We start from the raw sequence: 8,256 nt of genomic DNA on the forward strand, positions 1-8,256 counted from the left end.
GCAGGACTATACGTCCTAAACAGCCTTAATTATATTTATAACGCCAACGAGATCGGCTTATACAGTAATGATGACCTCGCATTTACAGAACGGAAAAGCAAACTATCTCTACAAAATATCAAAAGTAAACATATCGGTTTCAAAATAAATATCGAGGTTTGCACAACTTTATGTCATTTTTTAGATACAACTTTAAACCTGACTAACAGTATATAAAAACTTTATCGTAAAAAAATAAACTCATAAGTAAGATTTTTAAATAGCAAACAAAGCCTTTCAAATTTTATAAAAAAAAAACCGAAGCGAAGATTGTGAGAAGAATGAATAGACGTTCGAAAAATTAACAACTAAGTTGCCACATACCAAAACGCTTCAGGGTAGATTTATATTTGTTTAAGATTTCTTAACATAAAGACAGGAAACAGAGTGTTATTGTTAAATTTTTGCTTGCTGTTTAAACATCCACAAAGTAAATAAATTTTTCTTTAGTAAAATTAGCTTTAAGTCTACTTTATTTAAGTCCTAATATTTACTTTTATTAAAAAATCGACAGCTTTTAATAACTAGACTTTATTCTTTTATGTAACTAAACTGATCACAAAAAGTAAAAAAGGAAATATTACAGATTAGAACTCAAACTAATTTAGAAAAAAAACATATTCAATAACATTACTCAACAAACTAAAAAAAAAAACAACATCACATTTTCAGAAATAATATGACGTAACAATTAGGACGCATACTTCTTTGTCCATTACCTGCAAACTTCATCGTGCTTTTCGCGGTTTTTTAGGAACTGTTCCGCTATTTCCGGCACCAGGGGTCGGTGAGGGTCGCAGTCGGTGAGAAAAGTCCGGATGGAAAGCAGCAAAGTGGCGACCGTGTAGCCGGAAATCCACTTTGTGTCGAGGACGTCAACGCATATCTTACCCTTGCTATCCACGTTGCAATGGTAAACTTTGGTCAGGAAAGTCACTCTCGGCTGCTTAAACGGGTAATCTTTGGGAAAAACGAAGCGTAGCGTAAATTTACCTCCCTCGAAAGGGCTGTCCGGAGGTCCTTCTATCACGCACTGCCACTCGAACAAGTTGTCGCCCTTCAAAGCGACGCTGCACCCCGTTGGAGGGTTCTCCAGGTTTTCGGCAAGCTCCTTCTCGAGTCTCCTTGCTGCGACGTCATTGTCGCTGAGCAACTCTTTTCCGTTCATTTGATTCAAAAACTGCTGGCAAGTTACGAGTCTTGGGAGTTCCGGTGGCTTTTCAGATTTGACTTGTGTTCCAGCGACCTCCGCAGGACTTTCAGGAACAAAGGTCGCTTCGAGGTTGCTAATCATCGAAGTTGTTTGCTTGTGTTGGGAATTATCATTAGTAGATCCTGCCACATTGTTCTTCTGTTTGATTGGTTTTTCTGAATGTTGAGTTTCAGATAACTCGTGCAGTTTGGACGGTGTTAACGACATTTTACTAAAAAACTAAATATGTAGTTTTATTTATAATGACTCAAAAAATAGTTGGCTGTTTTAAGTTTGAAGTAAGGTTCCTTAAACTAGTTTCAAGAAACTATACAGTTATAGAAATGAAAGGAACTTAAAATTAGATAACATACACTTTATGGTACAGATTATTTTATTTGAAAGTGAAATATTTTATACAAATTAATAAGAGAAGTAAATTAAATACTATAAATAAGTATAGTTACAAAAATAACATAAAAAGATTAGTGTTAAAATTTAAAATTTAAGTTCTACTTCACCACTATATAACTAATTAGAATTCTATTAAGGCATTATAAATAAGTTTTAAAACTAAGAAATACAAACAAAACTAATTTAAAATAATTAACAACATCTTTTGCTACTACCAACGTTTTTAGAACTCAAACTCAAAAGTTTGATTACATGTTAAATTTTTAAACAGACAATTATAAATACTTGAAACTGATTTTGTAATCATTGATCTATCTAATTATTACGTTTAACATCGAATAAATGTAAATGGTATGGCGTCAATTATTTGTTTTTTATGTTTTGTTTACAGACTATTAAGCTTAATGATTATAAGTATTTTTATAATCAAAATCATGTTTCGGGAAAAAAAAATTGCGACCTCTTCAAGTAAAATAAAATACTAAACTGCACATAATAATAAGTCTGATCTATAATGTTATTTAGAACTTATTCATGCATGTAAGTCTAAACAAAAAACTAAAAAATTACATATTCGAAAATTCAACCTTATCAATGTATAAAACGGTAAAACTAGTAATAGCTTTAAAACAAACTTAATTTAATCATTACCATGAGTCAAAAAAAGAAAAAAAATGAGTTAACGGCTTTTTTTTTAAAGTTAAAAGATATTTTTACTTTGAAATATAGCTAAATGTAATTAATAATTATCTTAATCTATATCGGCAGAAGAATGTGTGTTAACTGGGCTATACATTTTACAGGGGCTGAAAAATATTACCAAACTTATATTATTATATAGAGACGATGGACTTATAGCTGTAGAAACGAAACTAAGCAATGTAGAAATATAAAAGGTTAAGAAAAAAAATCTAAAATTTACTAAAAGCATAGGCATAAATTCAATTATAGAAAGAAACTTTTTGAAGATTGAATACTTAGATCTAAACTACAACCTACTGAACCATACATTCTCCCCATACAGAAAAGACAACAACAAAAAAAATAAATTTAAAATCAAACCACCCACTAACCATATTCAACCAAATTCCAAAAATAATAGAGGCCAGACTTTCTAAAAATTCAAGTAAAATAAACATTTTCAACATTATAAAAAACACTATAATGATTCTTTTAAGATGAATGGATACAACTACGAAATTAACTAAACAGAAGAACCCTAAATTAAGCTTAAAATATTTAAAAAAAATATTTGGTTCAATTCCCAAAATTGCAAATCTGTCAAAAAAAACATAGGTAAAAAGTTTCTAAAAAAAAATAAATAAACACTTACGAGATAATAGAAAATTAAAAAAATATCTAAAAAAAATTTATATAAATTAATGACAAACATTAAAACAATAAGAGAAAACAACAACAAAAAAACAGAAAAAAGCAATAAAATAACTAAAAATGAATCAAGTAACTACAGAAAGGAACAAACGTGCCTCCTGGAAGGAGGAGAATGTATGGCAGGAAATGCAATTTACCAGAAACAGCTAAAAAATTGTATAGCGACACACAATACAACAATAAATAGCAAACCTCGACAAAACTACCTCCAGTAAAACAAGAAACCGAATTCTCAAAATTAACCCACAAATAACAAGAATTTGCAACACAACTTAAACTCAATGTTGAATAACTACTAAAAAACTCTTATTTGAAAAAACCAACCTTAAAAAATTTAATTTATTTTTATTTGTCTATTACGTGGTTAAATTACAAAATAAAAGTTACGCTAAAAACTGATACCAATACTCAGTAAAAAATTAGAATTTTTTAAACATAAACCCATTACCATATGAAAAACACACATACACATCAATAAAAGTATTTTTTCCTCGGAGTATAGCAAGCATAAATATTTTTATTGTATTAATGTATATAAATTAAAAAAAATATTTTGTTTCTCGACTAAAGTATAAAAAAGAACTTACTTTTCGGTTTAATAGCAAAACAATTTATAATATATGTTCGTAGCTTTAATCTAATAAATTTTAAAACGATGCCTACGTAGTTAGTCACCTAACCAAAATCGCTTTTTTTATTTTAGAAACATGTCATTTTTTATTTTCGTTTAATCAAATTCGTTTTAGATAAATTTCGATACGGATTGTACATTTGTTGTTACACACCTTTACGATTTTCGCTAAAGGACTCTAATAAAAGTTTAAACAAGTAAGTTAATGTATAGTTTAAAACTGAAGTTCGAAATAAATTTTAGACATTTAAATTAAATCAATTGTTTATTTTGAAAAAGGCGATCCGTTGAAATAAGAGTTTCCCAAACTCATTTACTAAATTGTCTCATTTTCAGAAATTAAAAAAAAATGTCCCCCATGATTTTATAATGAAATTTTTTTCTTAAATACGATCTTTTTAGCTAAAAGTATTGTGTTCGAAATTTAATTTATTCTGGTACTTCTTATACACACACTTTTTAGCTGTGTTCAAAGTAGTTTAGAGGGCTTGAGAAAATAATTTACAGTTATTTGCATGAAACACCGTGTTGAATAAAACTTTTAATCTCAAATTGTCTAATTAATGACTTTAGAATATCAATAAAGTCAAAACCTGTGCTTTTTTCTGATGAATAATGCGATATGAATATTTTTTTTCCTAGTTAAAATTTAAAGCTTAATTAAATTTTAAACTAAGAGTTTATTACATAAAACAATCATAAACATCAGGTTTGTTACTTTTAATGAATGAAAAACATTTATAGAATATATTTTTTTTAGTAACACATTAAGGGTTTAACTTGCTACTAGCATCTTACATCAAGCACTTGATTACGAAAAAAAATAACTTGTTACAAGTTTGGAAAATCATCATAATCTATAATAAAAAGGCAACAGATGATACAGTTCTAGTAGTCATCAAAAATATTTATCTAAACATTGTAATTTTCTTAGAGTTTTTTTTTCAATACCTTAGTATCTTGTTTAATTGAAAGTAGTTTTATCACTATAACTTTAAAACACAACTGTTAGTAAGTTATTAGAATGAGTAAATCTCAGCATTATTACTTTTGGTTTTGAGATAATTTATTTTACATAAGGCAAATAAAAAAAAATACTGTCATTATTCTTAGAAAAATTAGAATTTATTTTAGTATATTTATTTATAACACACAATGTTTACAAACATCGAAAGTTTAATTTTTAAGCCGTGATATAACTTCTAGTGTAAATACCAAATAGTTAAATTAGTTTTTAACGTGTCGTTTATATATATTGACAGTTATTTACGACTTAAAACCCTTTTATTTTACTCTTTCACAATTGCTTTCGATTTTCTAATTTTATCTTTTTAATTATAGTAAATCCATTGACTTCTTATTACAAACCTTCATACAACCATTAGCTTTTATAGAAATTTACATTTGTTCAAAGTTATCACCAAAAAAATGTTATGTGAAAGCTAATTTTTTTCCAGTTTTACACATATTCAAAGACATTTTTGTGCGTTAATATAGTTAGTTAACGTTAAACTTAACTGCTAATAGTACAAAGAAAAAACTATTCTGGCTTATAAATTAATTTTAGAGTTCTTAACTTTATAGAAACTAATTAAAAAACTAACAAAATCCAAATTTATAAAGATCTAATTAATAAATCTAAACTCATCTGTTTAATATAAAAGAAGATGACGTAGTCATACAAAGAAGAAATATTAAATACAATATAATAAAAAGTACCATATAGATGAATTTTTTAAAGCAATGGTTCTTTTAATAACACATGTGTGCGAAATTAATAAAACTAAACTGTTAGATTGTAATGGGGAAGGAAAGTAAAAATAATTTATTTAAAAAGAAAAATGAAAGAATTAGTAGTTAATTTGATAAAATATATAAAATAGAAACAGTTAAATAAGATTTATAAATATTTTATGATATAACATACCAATGGTAAAATAAAGCCGCACACATTATACTAGTTGTACATAACAAAGACTGGAGATAGCATTTCGAGATAAAACACTATTAAATTCAATGTAAAAATTAAATAAAAGATAGAGCATTTTTCAGAATGATATTTTAAATGTTGATTTATTTTGAGTTTAGAGCTTAGTAGTAACAGTTTTTTATTAAAACCACTTTTTATATTGTGTTTAATGATATGCTGTCAAATTTTTAAAGTTTACTTTTTTATAACGTTTGTATGTTTTGATCTTTTAGTGTTGTAATTCATAGTTGTAGTATATTATTTTTACTTATTAGTTATGAACACCGAAAGTAAAGCATAATCCCTTATGCATGTTAGACTTATGAATAAATTTTAAACAATCAAAAATCAAACTACTATTTAGCCGAAAAGTATTAGTATTTTGATCTTTGCATATAGTTAAACTTCATTTTCTCTTATTAGTTAACTCTATGTGATCAACGTACTTAAACTTATGAAACATTATTTTGGCTTTGTTTTATAGAAATACACTCTGTATACTACTTGTGATTTAAGTTATCCAAATGCTACTAATTTATTACCACAATAACTAGTTAAATGTTTTTGAATATATTAATACAATTTTTATGTCAACTGTTAGCTCAAAAGGTTCTAATTTTTAAGTCGTACAACGCGACTGTGAAACACCATGTATTACACCGTTTACCAAATATTAAAGTTTGTAGAGATAAAAAATGTATTTAAATTTTAAAGATTTTTTCTTAGAGTGTTTGATCGAACTCTTATAAGTTTTATTTAATTATTTTTTATAGTACTATTATTTTTTGTTTGCAAATTTTATTAGGTAATTTTAGTAGACTAAAGGTACCCTTAAGTAGGGTAGTGTTTGTCTACTAACAAAAAGACAGAGGGCAAGTAGATTGAATATTCTCTTTCAAAAGTGGAAGAAAATGAAAAAAAACAGAATAACAAATTACATTTGATACTATCTGAATTTAATGAGAAATTTTGAGTTAAAGGTTCTTGTTTATCCAAGCGTTTAAGAGAAAGCTTGCAAGGTCATATGTTTTATTGATGCAAAGTTGCATTTGTATATTGCAGCCATATATAAATGCTCAGCAGTTGGAGAGAAGATCTTTCTAGACCACACTGCTACTGCTAACATGTTTATCAAAAAAGGAAATTTTCATTTTTGGTTATTTAATTTAAAGTTGTTTAATTGAAACAATGTTATTTCTGTATAATTGATTTTTAATTATAATTCGAAGTAAACAGTTCTTAATTTAATGTATATATTTTAAAGTGTATTTTTATAGATTTGATTAATAATTACAATATTGTGTTTCATTTAAATTTATTTCTTAACTTGATGTTGTTTTATGATGTTTGCAATTGTTTTTTAATATAGTATATCATTCATCTGTCATACCATTTTGTATAGAGTAGCCCTAGGTATTATTTGATATCAGTATTAGTTAGATTAGCATTGTTCTTGTTTATTTATTATGGCTTATAGTGTAGGTTTAAAGTACACTAAAATCATATCTATATTTTTATTTTGGTTCAATACTTTTCTTTTTATAAGTTAAAATTTTTGTCTAGCTTAAAAGTGTTCTAAAAGTTAAGCCTTTTAGCAACTTACTAGTGGGATACAAGATTTCTTTGGTAGATAGATAAACATTATACAACTTCGTTTAAACTGTCAATGACTCAGGATTAAATGCAGGTTTTTTGGAATTCTTGTTAATCAAATTTCCTCACAAACTTTCAGGCTCCTTTTTTGACTCAAAAATAAGTTTTTTTTTTAAATCACAAGACTAGAACTATCATGTAAAAATATATTACCGAACTACAAATATTACATCACAGTAAATCGCAACACTAGTTTCACTGAATTAATTTTATTGGTACAATAAATATAAGGATAGTGGTAAAACTAGCAATGAACTTGTATAAGGGTTTTATTTAATAATACTAATTTTGAATTTTGTATAATTTAGATTTAACATAAAACTAAGATACTTTAATAAAAATGCATTTTTTTCACTTACGCTTATCGATTGTAAAATCTAAAAGATTACTTAAATTATATTACATAAAACATCAGCTTATTTATAAGCATTACTTTTGTTGTTAGTATTAAAAAAGATTTGTTATTCACAAAATTGAATAAAATGTTTTGATTACTAAAAAAATACTTTGTGAAGATTAAAACAAGTTTAGTTTTAAGTTAACTTTAAGTTAATTATGTATTTTAGTAATTATTATATATGATTCTATACATATAAAATACGTTTGTACGAATACTTTTGCACTAAAGTACGGCAGTAAAAAGACTTTCACATTAATATAAGCATTTATTTAAAACTAATGTGTACTTTATACTTAACTATAAACATATCAAAAAACCTAGGCATAAAAAGCAGAAACTATTTACTATGCTAATAAATATTACGCAGGTCAAAGACTTCTGTTTGTAAAATCTACAATGTTATTCCTACCTCTAATTTACAAATAAGCTAAATTTTTTGTTGAGTTACGTTTAAAATTTACAATCTTAAATTAGCGACAGTTTTACATAAATAAATTCCTAAGCGTCGTTTATTAATGGAACGAAAATAAAAATATTACATTTGATCGAAAAGAAATGTAATTATG

At 26.2% G+C, this 8,256-nt stretch overlaps 1 pseudogene; it reads right to left on the bottom strand.

The window, feature by feature from the left end:
* Nucleotides 1-754: 754 nt before the first annotated feature.
* On the bottom strand, nt 755-1,459 carry LOC145832628 (ubiquitin-conjugating enzyme E2-17 kDa pseudogene; annotated as a pseudogene).
* Between the last annotated feature and the right edge of the window lie 6,797 nt (nt 1,460-8,256).

The sequence above is a fragment of the Thalia democratica genome, chromosome 3 (genome assembly GCF_965202585.1).
Source record: "Thalia democratica chromosome 3, ktThaDemo2.hap1.1, whole genome shotgun sequence".
Lineage (NCBI taxonomy): Eukaryota > Metazoa > Chordata > Thaliacea > Salpida > Salpidae > Thalia > Thalia democratica.